The sequence below is a fragment of the Sus scrofa genome, chromosome 18, assembly GCF_054392235.1.
Source record: "Sus scrofa isolate SSC_HxYL_T2T_F1_AM1 chromosome 18, Sscrofa_HxYL_maternal_Yorkshire_Landrace_v2.0, whole genome shotgun sequence".
Taxonomy (NCBI): domain Eukaryota; kingdom Metazoa; phylum Chordata; class Mammalia; order Artiodactyla; family Suidae; genus Sus; species Sus scrofa.
In genome coordinates this window covers 37,867,210-37,881,935 of record NC_139400.1, presented here as the reverse complement: position 1 = coordinate 37,881,935, position 14,726 = coordinate 37,867,210, and the positions used below count along the sequence as shown (strand labels likewise).

At 44.6% G+C, this 14,726-nt stretch overlaps 2 protein-coding genes across 20 annotated transcripts in view; one reads left to right on the top strand and one right to left on the bottom strand.

Annotated features, from left to right (window-relative positions):
- WNT2 (Wnt family member 2) overlaps positions 1-14,726 on the bottom strand; it is a 47,392-nt gene that overhangs the window by 7,055 nt on the left and 25,611 nt on the right. The gene's annotated exons all lie outside the window — the stretch shown is intronic.
- ST7 (suppression of tumorigenicity 7) overlaps positions 1-14,726 on the top strand; it is a 315,021-nt gene that overhangs the window by 299,312 nt on the left and 983 nt on the right. For 7 of the 19 annotated variants that reach the window (XR_014833033.1, XR_014833027.1, XR_014833025.1 and 4 more), the window contains one exon: positions 8,922-11,245. The gene's annotated coding sequence lies outside the window, so the exon portion shown is untranslated. Of the gene's footprint in view, positions 1-1,447; positions 2,512-5,164; positions 5,344-8,921; positions 11,246-14,726 lie in introns of those variants that run through there. The other 12 variants (XR_014833022.1, XR_014833023.1, XR_014833045.1 and 9 more) reach the window with 7 other exon arrangements.

Sequence of the window (14,726 nt, the reverse complement as noted above, 5' to 3'; positions counted from 1 at the left end):
CTCTGGGAGCTTGGGCTGTGTCAGTGCAAAAAAACAAAGATCCTGCCTGCCTTGAAGAGTTTATGTTCTAAGGGGAATGAGACAAGCATATTATAATAATGATATTTATTAGCATTAATATGAGTAGTAGCAAATAGGACCAAAAAAAGAGCTGCTAATGGTTTTGTAGAGGAGGTGGCCTTAGAGATATGACATGAAAGATGAACAGATGATTTGAAGGGGGGAAATGGGGCAAAAGGCATTTTTTGCAAAAGAGGATCTCCCAGAAGAAATTAAGAGGTCAAGTTCACAGAAAACAGTGCAGATTCCATGTAGCCAAAGTAGATGGTGTGTGTTAGGCAAAGAGCATGGAAAGGGAGGTTGTAGCAACAGGTCAAAGAGTCTTCCTGCCTTGCTGCAATATGGATTTTATTCCACGGTGGGAGGTGAGCCTGTCCAAATTTTTATTCAGAGAAAATATGTTGAAATGATAAATCTGGAAGAGTAGGTTGGGGCAGGGAGGTGTCCTGAGACTGTTGGATTAGTCCAGACAAGAGATAATGAGTAGAGACAGAAGGAGGACAAACATATGATGGGTTAAAGAGGAAGAATCACTAGGACTTGGTGACTCACTGAATTAAAGGGTGAGGTGGGGTGGGGAGAGTGTCAGTAGGAAAAGACTGAAAAGTGTTATTTGGTTTAACAATAAGAAGGTAATTGGTGCCCTTTGATGAGAGGGGCTTCAGTGGGACAATACAGTTGGATGGAGTGGATTGAAGAGTGAATAGCAGAAGAGACCAGGTGGTGACTGAATGTATGCAGTTTTCAGGGAGCTTGGTGATCAAGTGGATAAAAGAGCAGAGCTACAAGGAGTGATGAGGCTAAAGGTGGAACTTTAAGGTGTTTCAGGTCATTAGGTTGATTGATGGTTTGTTATGAAGTAGGAGATACCTGACACACAGGGTAGGTTTTTATTTATATAAAGAACGAAAGTGGGGAAAACTAGTCTGTGCTGTGAGAAATCAGGGTAGTGATTTTATGGGGTGGGGGCGCTAATGAAAAGGGACACAAAGGAGGCCTCTGGGATACTGTCCTTTTCAGGTTCTTGATCTGGGCACGTGATACCTATGGGTGCTCATTTGAGACAATTCACATGTGATACATAAACTTTGCTGTATGCATTTTATAGTTAGTAACAAGAAGAGGAGGAAGGGTGGAAGAGGGGGATGAGGAGGCAGCAGCTGAGGTCACATATGCAAAGACTTGGATATACACGAGGAGCAGAAAAGTGTTCACCACAGTTGGAAACTAGCACTCAAAGGAGATGGTGGCAGGAGATGAGTGGGACCAGTGGGTGGGAGCTGCCTGTGAAAGGACTTGTGTACCAGGTTAAGGGCTTCACATTTTAACCCAAGAGCAATGAGGAGTTTCTACACAAAATGGTGACATGATTTGATTTGCATTTCAGAGGGATCACTATAGGTGGCTGGATCGAAGGGGGCCAGGGTGAAGGCAAGGAGACAAGTTAGAGACCAGCAAAGTACTCTGGGTAGCACACAAGTGGCCTGGACAGAGACAGTGTGAGTAGGGATGGGAGAGAGGCTGAGGAGGTGACACCGCTGGATGTGATGACTGATCAGACGGGTGGCTGAGATGAGGAGAGTCAAGAAATGCTCCCAGCCTTCTGATGTGAGTGCCTGGGTTTGTGGGTGACAGTTCCTGAAGTGGGGACACCTTGGGGGAGGCAGGCTTTAAGGAAAGATAACGAGCTTATTAGCAACATGCTGAGTTGGCCGTAGCATGGGTCATCACTGAAAACCTTTTCTGGGATGCCGGACAGAGGTCAGGATGGAGATGCAGGATCAGGAAGTCTTTTGCTCAGAGGTGGCAGCTGAAGCCATGGGTATAAATGAGACCCCTAGGGGGTGTGAAAAGTGCTCTCACCTGCCATCTCAGAGGGACTCTGAATTTTTACCTTTTATGCATTTTTGTTTGTAAACCTTGCACACCAATAAACACTGATATGAATTTATCAGAATATAAATACATCTTCATGTGATTAGAATTCCTTATCCCTTTTGGGGCTGTGGAGCACAGGGGCCAGGATAGGGAGGCCAAGTGCCTCATTCCTGAATAGGACAGGCCTTTTACTGACACTGAACTGGGCAGTCTTTCCCTGGTGGCTTATAAGCCCGAGGAGGTCCAAGCTGGTGACCTAACTTGGCCTTGAATAATGGGCATAGTGGTTTTGTGTCCCAAGCGAACAAACTAAACTGAACTCCATCTGAACAGAAGGTTTCTCAGTGAAGTGACTGTAACCTTGTCCAGATTCTAAGGGGAGCAGACTAAGGGGTGGCTGCTGGCAAGAGCTTAACTCAGAAGTGGTTTCAGTAAAGGAGACAAAAGCTCCGGCCATGAGAGGCCTCAGCAGTTCAATGTTCAGTTACAGAATGCCGGAACATAACGATAAATCTGAACATACCACTCCCCACGGGCTGCCCAAACAGGTCATAACGAGGGCCCAGAAGAAAAGAAGAGATGGGGTTTTAAAGGCTGAGGGCCACTGATGTGACAACAGCAGTGAGGTCACTGCCTGGATCAGTAATGGCCCCTCTGAGGCTACCAGTGGCACCAGGATGGGCCAACTCAAGGGAAGGATGAAACTGGGTAGCGGGATGGACTGCAAGTCAGTCCTGCTTTGAGGTTTGGATCTCATTAGATCTAATGACAGACTAAGGAAGAAGGGCAGTTTCGACGCTTGTCATTTGAACAGAACACAGAGCCATTTCACCAAAACCCTGAAAAGAGTATTTTCCGGAGTGCAGAAGCCACCAAAAAAAAAAAAAAAAAAAAGAAAAGAAAAAAGTTAGTATTGCTTTCCTTTACCAAAATTATAATAAGTCATTATTATTGATAGCAATAGGACTCTACTGTCTCAGGGACTTCCCATTAGCCTTTCCAAGACAGAAAACATCACCACTATTCTTCAAAAGAATCAAGACTATTAGTGTGTGTGTGTCTGTGTGTGTGCACGCATGTGTGTTCACATGTGACCCACTGAGTTTTATGGTCTGCCACCTTGTTTAGTTCTGACTATTTGGAACATGTACTTTTAGATCTTTTACCTAAATAATATACCAAATTATTAATTAATGAATCACTCATTAGATGATCTAATGACACTGTCTAGGCTGCAATAAGAGCCCCTGGGGCAATAAAGCCAGCTATGCCTACCAGGCTTAAGCCCAGAAGAGCCAGTTTTCACATTTTCAAAGCCAGATAGAGCTGAAGTTTATCCATCCTTTTGCTTCTCTTTTTCCCCCCTCTTCTTTCTTTTTCCTCTTCTCCTTTCTTTTTCATCCTCTTTCTCTCCTTTTTGTTCATAAGGGGAGGGGGGCAATGTTTATGGATCACTTACACAGGCCAGGCCTGTGATAGGCCTTTGCCTCCATTATCTCATTTAATTTTCACAAGCTGTAATAAAGTAGGTACTGTTTTGAAAATGTGGAAATGGAAGGTCAGGGAGGTTAAGTTACTTGCCCAAGATCACACAGCAAGCAGGCGGCAGGGCCAAGATTTGGAGAAGGCTTGTCTGACTCCAGAGACGGAGCTCCTGACCGCTGCGACATTCAGCCTCTTGTCCGCCGAAAGCAGGCTCACGTGTAACAGGACGTGATCAGGGCTTTCACACATTTCCCGTGCTCTCCCTTCATTATTTTATCAATGAAGAATTTGCAAAGGTCCTGACATGTAACTCTTTTGGAGGAGATCTTTCCTCCAGCACATGACATGCTGTGGACAATTAAGACACCTAAAGTTATGTGAGAAAGTGAACAAGGCTGATTAAGTGTGTGTAGGCTGATGCCACGTTTCTCCTGTACTAATGTTTCTGGTGAATTCCCGTCACCCTTTTGAGCAATGAGATAGACTCATTACTTTGTAATACCAGGAAACACATCTCCAGGACATGTGTGCCCTCAAGGGGGTTCTAATGTATGTCACTGATGTGGCCATGACAAATGACTCTGGGAAGAGTCCTCTCTGAGCAGAACTTTCTGGTTCCAGAAAGCCCATAGCATTCATTTGTATCTCACCAAAAATGAAACGACATAGCTCGATCGCTCACCCAGCTCTCCTCCAGACTTTGTTCTAAGATTCTCTGAGCCATTTCTAAAAACCAAGTTGATCTGTATGGGTCAAATATTTGCATCATACCCTGTCTACAAAAGCCTATGTGGCTGGATCTAAAAATACTCCAAAGGAGAAATTTAAAAAATATTTTTGATCATTGGCCCTAATATTAGTCTCCCAAATTGATATGTTGAAAAGATAAACATGCCTCAGATCTAACATGTGTATTTTAAAGATCCCTGATAGTGCTTTACAGCATTGTTGCTTACTACACTTGGATTTACTCAGTTTACTCAAGAGAAGTGACAAGTTGGAAGCTCTTTTCCCTGATTTCCCTTTGCTCTAGGTTTGTGAAGTGTGCCCAGATGTGCGGCCTGACTGGGTACAGACCCCAGTCCCCAGGCAGAGTGTGGCAGACTCAGGCTCAGGGGGCCCAACCTTCTATCGTCTTCACACCACACTGCCTTCAGATCAGCTTAGAGTCAGTGTCCGTAAGACCTGGGCAGTCCGTAGCCGTGGGAAGGTGTGTGGGCTCCAGCAGGATCTACCTCTCTCCTCCCACAGGTGTATCCTCACCCCAGCTCACTCAAGAGCTCACATATCCACGGGGAAAAAGAATGAAGAATTGGGGTTTCTAAATTGCATACGTGTGGGACCACATCACGCACCTTTGGTGGGGCCACGCTCAGGGAACTTTACAGAATCCAGCATCCCATCCCCAGAGCCATCAAATTAATAATGGAGTCAGGGTTCCCCGTGCAAAAACATTTCTGTCTCCACCGACATGCATCTTCCTGACAGCAGAGGAGGATGGAGGGCTTTTGCTAATAGTTCCCAGACCCACACCTCAGGGACCTGGAGGAAGGGAGCTTGCTCTCTCTCGCTCTCTCTCTCTGTCTATGGATGGCCCTGCATCTTTGGAAATTCCTGCCACTCCAGGCTGACAGAAGCCCATATGTTGACCATTAGGACATAAAGCAAGATTCACTTAAGCCCGTCATCCAATAGGCTGTTTCTCCTCTGGTTGACTTACACGTTGTCATTCACGACACAGATTTATCGAAGGAAGAAAAGAATGTTCAAGAGCAAATGTTAGAGACCGCACATTCGTCTGCTTGGAAGGCTCACCCCTTCCTCGAGTCAAGGATTGCAAAGCTGAAGCGAGGAAAGACTGTCTCTCCACTTACCGCAGAGGATTTTCTCCAATGTTTTCATAATGAATAACTCGCAAAGGTTTGACTGGCATAGGAAAGCGTGTCCCATTAAATGAGCAAATCCTATCCCGGAAGCAAAGTTGTTGGGGTCAGACTCTTCTAGGCTTTCCATATCTGGCACTAACTAGCCTGAGTTTATCTCCCACTGCCCTCCACCTGTACCTTCTAATCAGGCCACCTCCCTACCGTCCCACCAAAGTGACTTTCTGATGTCACAGCTGTGCAGACGGTTTGTTCCTAAGAGTTACCCTCACCTGCTGCACTACAGTCCTCTCACTCCTTTAGACTGAAAGTCTCCCCATTCTTCAAGATTTGGACTTCAGCACCTTTCACAGCGTGCTCCCTGACTGCTCCAAGCCCACCTGGACCACCTTCCCAAGTCCTACCATGTCAGCACGTCAGGCAGTAGGGCTTACACACTGTTGTGAAATGTTGGATGATTTCTCATGCATCTTGCTCCTCAAGGGCAGGATTAAGTCTTATAATCCTTCTATATACTGCATAGTACTCAGGCAGTCAACATATAGTTCCTCACTTATTAAATATTAAAAGGACTTCCTTAAAAATTAAGATCAGCCTTCACTTGTCAAATGAGGGCAGACTTCTTCAGGGAGGGGTCACCCAGTTCCTAGATACCCTGGTGAGAACAGACCAACTAAAAACCTGGTTTCTATTCAAATTATCTCCCTTGATATATAGAGAACATGTACAAGGAATGTGGCACAGTTTTAAATGATAGAAATTCAAAATGACAACTGAAGAGAATTTGTGGCATAAAGTTCAGGTTCTAATACTGCAAGCAGAGTAAAATTAATTAGCAGTTCATTCATCCATATATTGAACCACAGGAACCTTAGGACTTTCTTGGTGAAACACACATCTTAAGAGACCTAGAGAAGTTAATTTTCACAAGACTACCCAATTAGTAATCAGCAGAAATAATAATAGCTAGCAATAGATAACACTGAAGCTACCTAATCTATAACGAAGGCCTCTTTCCCTAGGAATATGAAGTTTGCACGTTTTAAAAAGGAGATTTACCACGCCAAGCACAAAATAGGTTTTATAGGGAAAGCTTAAATGAAGTAAGCAAATACATTTTTTGAAGTATTTTAACATTCTTTGTTTTCAACACATTGACATAGTAATTAGAAATTCTTTTTTTTGCTTTTTTAGGGCTGCATCCGTGGCATATGGAGGTTCGTTCCCAGGCTAGGGGTCTAATCGGAGCTACAGCTGCCAGCCTACGCCACAGCCACACAATGCAGGATCCAGGCCACGTCTTCGACCTACACCGCAGCTCATGGCAACACCAGATCCTTAACCCACTGAGCGACGCCAGGGATCGAACCCACAACCTCATGATTACTAGTCAGATTCGTTTCTGCTGTGCCACAACTGGAATTCCAGAAATAAATTTTTTATATTTCCAAAGGAAAAAAAAAAACAAAAGCACTATTTGGTGAATTTTTTGTTGTCAGTAGTTACAATCATGTCAAAGACTTCAAAATAAGAAAATACAATTTTCTTTTTCTGAATTTTTTGAAGAAAATTTTTTTTAAAAAAATTCTCACAAATTCAATCTGATTGTCACTATAAATTCAAATTAGCGTTCTTTTTAGTGTATCCTAAAAGTATAGTAATTCTAGCAAGTTTATATTCTAAAAGGTAGTGCAGATTTACAGATCATGCCTGTAACATAAAATAGCACTGGGGGTAAAAAGTATTTTGCTTATGTTACCAATGGAATCAGATGAACTGCCCAGTAATCCCTCTGATAACAGTAAATGAAAAAGACCCCCCAAAGAGCAAAAGAACTGGGCATTTTGTGGCAGCTAAAAGCAACAGATAGTGTCTGCTGCTGCATTTATTTGAGACCTTTTATCTCATCCAAGGAAATGGGCAGCCAGCAACATCTTAAGCTCTGTAAATGCCCCACTAATGCACTTGAATATGAGGAAAAACTCCATTTAACACTTCAGCTTAAATGGGAATTTTCATAGGCTGTGTATTACAGATACAGTGAAGTGAAGACGTGCTTAGTAATTACCTGCCAAAGAAACTAAGTTATTTTTAAGCTATGATACTGCACCAACATAAGAATCCAGCTAATATGATGAACATTATGTTGTTTATAACTTTCCATTAATTCAATTCAACACATGTTTAAATACCAGGTGCTAGGGCATCAATGGTGACCAGATATAGTTCCCACCATTGTGGAATCAGAATCCGCTGGGACAGACCAGTAGCAAATTAACTACCACTTGTGGCACGTGCAGCGAATGAAAGAACAAGGCTTTCTGAGATCCTTGATATATTTTATTTATTTGTTTGTTTATTTATTTTGCTTTTTAGGGCTGCACCCATGGCAAATGGAAGTTCCAAAGCTAGGGGTTGAATCAGAGCTACAGCTGCCAGTCTACGACACAGCCACAGCAACAGAGATCCGAGCTGCGTCTGTGACCTACACCACAGCTCATGGCAAAGCTGGGGAGTTCCCGTCGTGGCGCAGTGGTTAACGAATCCGACTAGGAACCATGAGGTTGCGGGTTCGGTCCCTGCCCTTGCTCAGTGGGTTGACGATCCGGCGTTGCCGTGAGCTGTGGTGTAGGTTGCAGACGTGGCTCGGATCCCGCGTTGCTGTGGCTCTGGCGTAGGCCAGTGGCTACGGCTCCAATTGGACCCCTAGCCTGGGAACCTCCATGTGCCGTGGGAGCGGCCCAAGAAATATCAAAAAGACAAAAAAAAAAAAAAAAAAAAAAAAAGCTGGATCCCTGATGCACTAAGTGAGGCCAGGGATCGAACCCACATCCTCATGAATCCTAGTCAGTTTCATTTCCACTGCACCACAATGGGAACTCCCTCCCTCATTTTAAAAGGATGTGGTGATGGTCCAGATGGGGAAGTGAGAAAGCGGTGTAACAAAGGACGTGTGGCTTTATGGCTTGACCAAGAGAGGAGACGGCTGTGCCATTTTCTGAGAAGGGAAAGCCTGAGAAAAGCAGGTTTTGGGAATGGGATTAATCCAGAGCTCAGTTTTGAACAGAAGCAGGTTTCTAAAAATGTGAGCCATCCAAGTGGAGCTGTTAGGCAAGGAGTTAGATCCAGATGAGGAGAGAGGACAGAGATGAGGCTGCCAGTTAAGGCCACAGCAATGGAGGAGGCTACCCAGGGAAAAAAGCACAGAGGGACGAGAGGAGGGCCTGGATCGGGCACAGGAGATCTTCAGAAGTTAGAAGTAGACAAGGAGACACGAGCAACTGAAATTGAGAAAGATCAGCTCTTGGGACAGGAGGAAAGCTGGGAGGATGTGGTGGTTCAGAGGTCAAGGAAACAGTGTTTTAGCAAGGAGGACAGGCTCACTTGCATGATATGCCCCTAAGAGCTTGAAAAGAGCGTCCGCTGGATAATCCATGTTAATTATACAATACAATCAATAATTACCTATGAAAATGGTGACTTAAAATTCCTCACCAATGCATTCTTCCTATCATGCTCTCCTGTTGTAGCACTTTTTAAGATATCAGTTCTTGAAATTTCTATTATATATCTCAACAAAGAAAGAGATGCATAACTTATTCTTTAATTTCACAGTGACAAATGTAAGGTGAGACCTCATAATGGAGCAATGGAGTGAAGTCTGAAAGCTAAGAAAATCACATTCCTATCCAGGCAGGTTTCCCCAGCTGCGTGCCACCGCCTGCTCCCCACCCAGCACATATACAAGGACCAGGAGGCCTCTGAGGCCACCAGGGCAAGGACCAAGTCTGTCTACTTCATTTTTGCATTCCTGGGGTTTATCGTAGTTTCTGGCATATAGAAGGGGCTTAATAAATATTTGTTCCATGAAGAAATGAAGGACCTAAGATGTCTGGTGGGAAATGCACATTTCATATCAAAATAAGGTCTACCCACGGCTACTGGCTGACATGATATTCCCCTGTTTTCAGCCAAGTCACAAGCACAGCATTCAGAGGTTCTGCAAACCAGACCACACCACCAGACAGGTCTAGAACACCAATCTCTGCAAACCATGATTGGGGTCATGTTCCCATGGGTTCTGAGCTGTTTGTTAAATGTGATTTATGTGGTAAAAAGCACAATACCTGAACACTTACGTCCTCCACAGCCTGCAGCTGTCAGCCAGGGACAGGTATCCCCTGATTGAGAAAGTTCACTTGATGCATTTTGCTTTTTCGAAAGACCTGCTTTAGTACCTGTTTTTGCTAACTAGAAGAAATCCGAAGAGAATTTTTGCTTTCCCAAAAAAAGGTGAAGAGTGAAAATAGCGTTCAGTGTTTGTTTTTGCAGGAGTCGTTGTGGAGGCAGCGCATACCCTACCTAAGCAGCAAGAGGGGCCCCGCCGAGTTCCTTCGCCAGGAACTACACTCAGCGTCTCAGCACCAAGGCGCCATCGCTTTGAACAGGGTCTGCGAGCATCTGTGCTTTATCTTGATTTATTTTGTGCATCCGTTAGCAAGATGTGTCCTAAAGTAATTGCTTCTTTGCTTCGTGCCATTTCGGCTTACGAAACGGTTCATAGGAAACCTCTGCTTCCAGACAGCGAGGGAAACCTGTACCAGGCTTTCAGCAACTAAGCTAAACAACCGTTGAACTCCATTTGCTTTTTGAACTTGACTGGAGAAGAGGTGGAGGGTTGCTTGTTTTCTACAGTTGGAGGGGAGACCGCAGGGTGACCTCTGGCCCAGGTCAGGGGTTTTACAAAATAACCAGTGAGAGTGGCCCGTGATTAGGTGCAGACGCTTCTCTGCAGAGGACAGCAGCATTCCTTCCTTAGAGATGCATCTATCTCTAACTTAAGGGCTCCTTTGATTTACAGATGCCTGGGGCAATAACCAGAGTAGATAACCACAGAACCACCCATCCCAGAAAGCCTCCTTCCTAGATCTGGCCTCCAGTTTGGCCTGCAAAGTGTCACATGCACCGCATCACACGGGGGCTGTACCTATTCGAATCTCTGGGGAGTATTTATAGCCGAACCTCAGAGCACTCACCTTCTGCAACTGAAGACTAGGGGAAAATGTCTTTTGTTGTTGTTGTCGCCAAAAGAAAATCTTCCTTAATCAGTTTTTGAGCTTATCATTTCTTAGGAACAATTCAAGACAGGAACACTCTCGAAGACTGGAAGGGCTTGTAATTCAAAGGGGCTTCCAGGCAACCTGAGCTGAGTGTCCTCACCTTCCACCTCTCTGCTTAGTGGGCATCATTGTGCTGCCTCATTATTACACAGCCCCCCAGTCATGACCCTTCCCCTATTTCAAGAAGTGAGGAAAAAGTGTAGTTTGTTTTTGTTTTGATTTTTAGGGCCATACCTGTGGCATAAGCAAGTTCCCAGGCTAGGGGTCGAACCAGAGCTGTAGCTGCTAGCCTACGCCACAGCCACAGCACTCTATGGGATCTGAGCCACCAATGTAACCTACACCCCAGTTCAGGGCAATGTCAGATCCTTAACTCACTGAGCGAGGCCACGGATCGAACCCATGTCCTCATGGATACTAGTTGGGTTTCCTACCGCTGAGCTATGGCAGGAACTCCAAAAGAGTAGATTTTTGTTTTGATTATTATTTGTTTGATTTCCCTTTTACAGGCCACACAAATCTTGGGCAAGTTAGCTTTTCAGAGCCTCAGTTTCCTCCTCTCTAAATGGAAGCTACTGCTTGTGGAGAAGAGAAAATGCACAAGAGGCTTATAGCCCAGGGTCTGAGTCTGCTGGGTCTGTCCTCACCTAGGAATACCCCAGGGTTTTGACTCACCCATCTGCAACTCTTCTCACCAAAATTCACTAGTCCTGGTATCATTATTTCAGGACTTCTGTGAAGGGCTGACTTGAGGATGTCCATCAAGCTAATTCCAGTGGAAGCTCTGATGGCTGAAATCATGTGCCTGTGCTACTCAAGGTAAAAGAGGGTTTCAGAGGGTTTGGGGGCCTTAATGTGAAAGAATACCCGCGTGTGCTCCTCAAATTAAAAAACTAAACAAAATATTTTTTTTTCTTTGTTAGAGATCAGGTATTTAAAAAAAAAACTTTCTAGGTTTCTTCTTACCTAATGCTCATGGAAGAATCCGGAATCATAGACTAGTAAATCATAGATTTTTCAAACTATGATGTGCTTGAGTTTAAACAGCATCCAGAATCTCAGGAAAAACCCCTCTGATTCTCATTCAATAGTTCTGAAGAGATCTTCACTTTGGAAAATAGAGGACTAGACCCGTAAACTTTTATCCACTCCACAAACTGAATCGACAAAACAGGCCAGCTCACTTTGGTCAGATTATGAGCAAATCTGAATAGGAAGCAGGTGCTGACCAGCAAGAGTAGAGTCTGTTAATTCCAAATATCTTCTGCTTGACTCCACTGCTCACCAGCACTGCTTTTCCAAGTGCTGGCAAGGAGAAGGTACCCAATCAGCTGAATAGTAAATGTACATGATATGTGTTTAAAAAAACCAAAAAACAAAAACTAAAATAACCACAGCACAGGAGAGTGAGTGGTTTCAGATGCAATCTAGGGAAAAGCTAATATCGAGTTTAACAGAGAAAGTGGAAAAAAATGTTATTTGATTTAAATTTTATTGCAAACTTCAGACTTATTTTAGAGCCTGAATACCTCTGATGGGAACCCATTCTGAGCACGTTCCACTGACCAGACCGCAGGCCCTTCCTGATCCTAGTGAAGGAAGAGCCTCCCTTAGTGGTGTCCTGGCTGTGTCATTGTGCCTGCTGGGTGCTTCTTTCACACAGACCAGGGGATGTTAGCACTGACCCAGGTGAGGACACAGAGCCCAGAAAAAATGCCACTGAGGGAGATGCAGGAATCTCGCCTTCCCACAGGCCTCAGATTCTGTCATACGTCCCAGCCTCCACAGCCAGAAGTTAGGAGCTACTCTAGGAAGATTCAGAACCACACAATTTGACTGACTCGCTAGAGTGCCTACTGCAGAAGTTTCCAGTAGAAAGTGGCCAGGAGAAAGCCCCGTCTTTGTGGAGATAAATGCAAGGCCCCTGGCAGCTGGGTGGGATGAAGGAGGCTGTCTCAGGGAAAATCTGCATCTCATACATACCCATTTCGTCCAAACATGAACAATGAAAAAAATACTGTCAACAATCCAAATTTTTGCCTACATGATATCAAATGCCCTGAATCCTATTTTCACTAAAATAATCATCTGATGGCAAGCAGAATTCAAAAGAAATAGTGCGGGTTTTTATGGGTGACTTTGGCATTTTTCTAGGCTCAGCTAAATACAGCATTAAGTATAGTTCACACAGTTTATGAATAATCTAGGAATTTCAGTGGAAATCTGATCTAAAACAATGGAACTGGCAACTTAAAAAACTGAAAAAACAAGGCGGCTCCTGTTTAATTAACACCAACCCAGAACCAAATTCACATCTAAGTCAGAAAAGCTAAAATGAGCATAAAATAGAACCGAAATAAATTAAGAAAGTTAAAAAATTATATAGCTTCTCAGAAAGTCCACGCCTACAGCAGTATGCTCTGTGGCTGGTGCATTTGGAGGCAGGGTAAAATGGTTACAAGGCTGGAGAGACTCGGATTCAAGTGCCTGCTCTGCCTTTTACCAACTGAAAGTCCTTAGGCAAAATCCATAACCTGTCTGGCAGAGCCCCAGTTACCTCTCCCATTGAAGTGGGATAACAGCATACCCCCCCTTACTCAATGCGAGAATGAAGATCAAGCCCAAACATGTGGTAGGTGCTGCAGAGGCATTTGCTCTATTAGGATCTAGGAAAAGAATTGCATTCTGAGACAGGGATAGAAAAAGCAAAAGATGCAAGAGTAACTTAGTATCCTGAAGAGGCAGCAGCGATTCAAACCAGAATCTCCCCTTTGGGGAAAAGAAAGCAAAGTCTTTATTTTTGTGACTATCTACGAGGCAGTTAAATGATCATTGAGCCTAACTGTTTGCTTCACTGTGCAAACTGCTTCAATCCAAAAAAACTAGAAAAGATGGGGAAGCAGGTTCTCTTACATTTGAAAGCTTTCAGCTTTACCCAGGCCTTTTACTTGCCTGCCCTGGGGGAAAGGACAGATTTTAGTGTCAGAATGAGAAGCGCAGACTGTGGGGTCAGACCGCTGGACACCATGTCCCCTCCGCCACCAGTGAGATCTTGAGCTGGTCATTCACACATCTCATCTGTACAACAGGGATGACGATATCCCGGGCCGCTTATCTAACCTCAAAAAATAAGATGCAAATTTGGTTCTTGCTTGGTGTTGATCAACAAGGAGCCACCCTCCTCTTAATTTTTTTTTTTTTTTTCGGTAATCAGTTCCAATGCACTGATGTCACAGGGCGGCTCTAAGGATTAAATAAGACCATGTGTGCAATGGTCTTAGCCCAGTACCTGACACACAGGAGTCAATACGTAGTTCCCAAACTGATCCTGATGTCATCATCCCCACGCCTTTCTGAGGAACCGATAGGTAATGGCAGAGGGGGACCCAGATCTCTGGAACAATCCTGTATCAAAGCACAGGTTTCTTGGGGAGTCGGTGGAAACTTGGACCTGACAGGTAGGATGACTCGTTAGAAGTCACAAAGCACGTGAGGAATGCAGCAGGGCACAGCATCTGGCCCTTTCACTCAGCAGTTATGAATCCAGAGGCAGCATGTACAAACTTGCTCCGGGGCTGCAAAGCACTAGCTCATCACACCAGGAAGGATGTTCAACCACTTGGGGACAAACAAGAGGCTTTGAACTTCTTGTGACATCCCCTGGTCATCATGCCTCTCGGTCAATCCTGTTAAGAGCTGCTGATGTCTGTACTGTTTTACTGCTTCCTTTGCAATTACTTTGGAATGAAAAACAAACTCAGAATTTGAATTTGAGGATGTTTTTCCTGGTAATGAATTCCCTTGCTTTCTACTAAGTCTGAGAAGTTGGCTTGAGCCAAGGTGGCTGTGGGCTTCCCATCACCTCCTCTCCACTGAGACTTGTACTCATTCTCATTGTGTACCAGTCTTTGCACATGCCTTGCTAAGCCTGGAGTTCCGTGCTGACCAGGAGGGGCGAGAGGTAGAGAAAAGCACATGTACCAAACCCACAGGTGGCAACAGCTCTGCTGGGGCTGATGAAGCTGCCCCTTGAGTGAGTTCAGGACAGAGGAGGCGCCATGGGCAAGAGAAGGGTGTGGTTGCAATAAACAAAGTGCCTCTTACGCAGCCCTCATCCACTGCTTGCCGACAGCTGAGCCAGTGGGGATGAATTCTTGCTTTCAAGTATTTGGCAACTTCTGAGCATATTGGAAAGAGCCAGGGAATGTGAAGTATGGTGAATTTCAGAAGAGGGTTACTGTAAAGCCTGGAACCCTCTTCTGTAGGCACAGAGGTGGGGCCTAAAGGGGGAAGAGACACT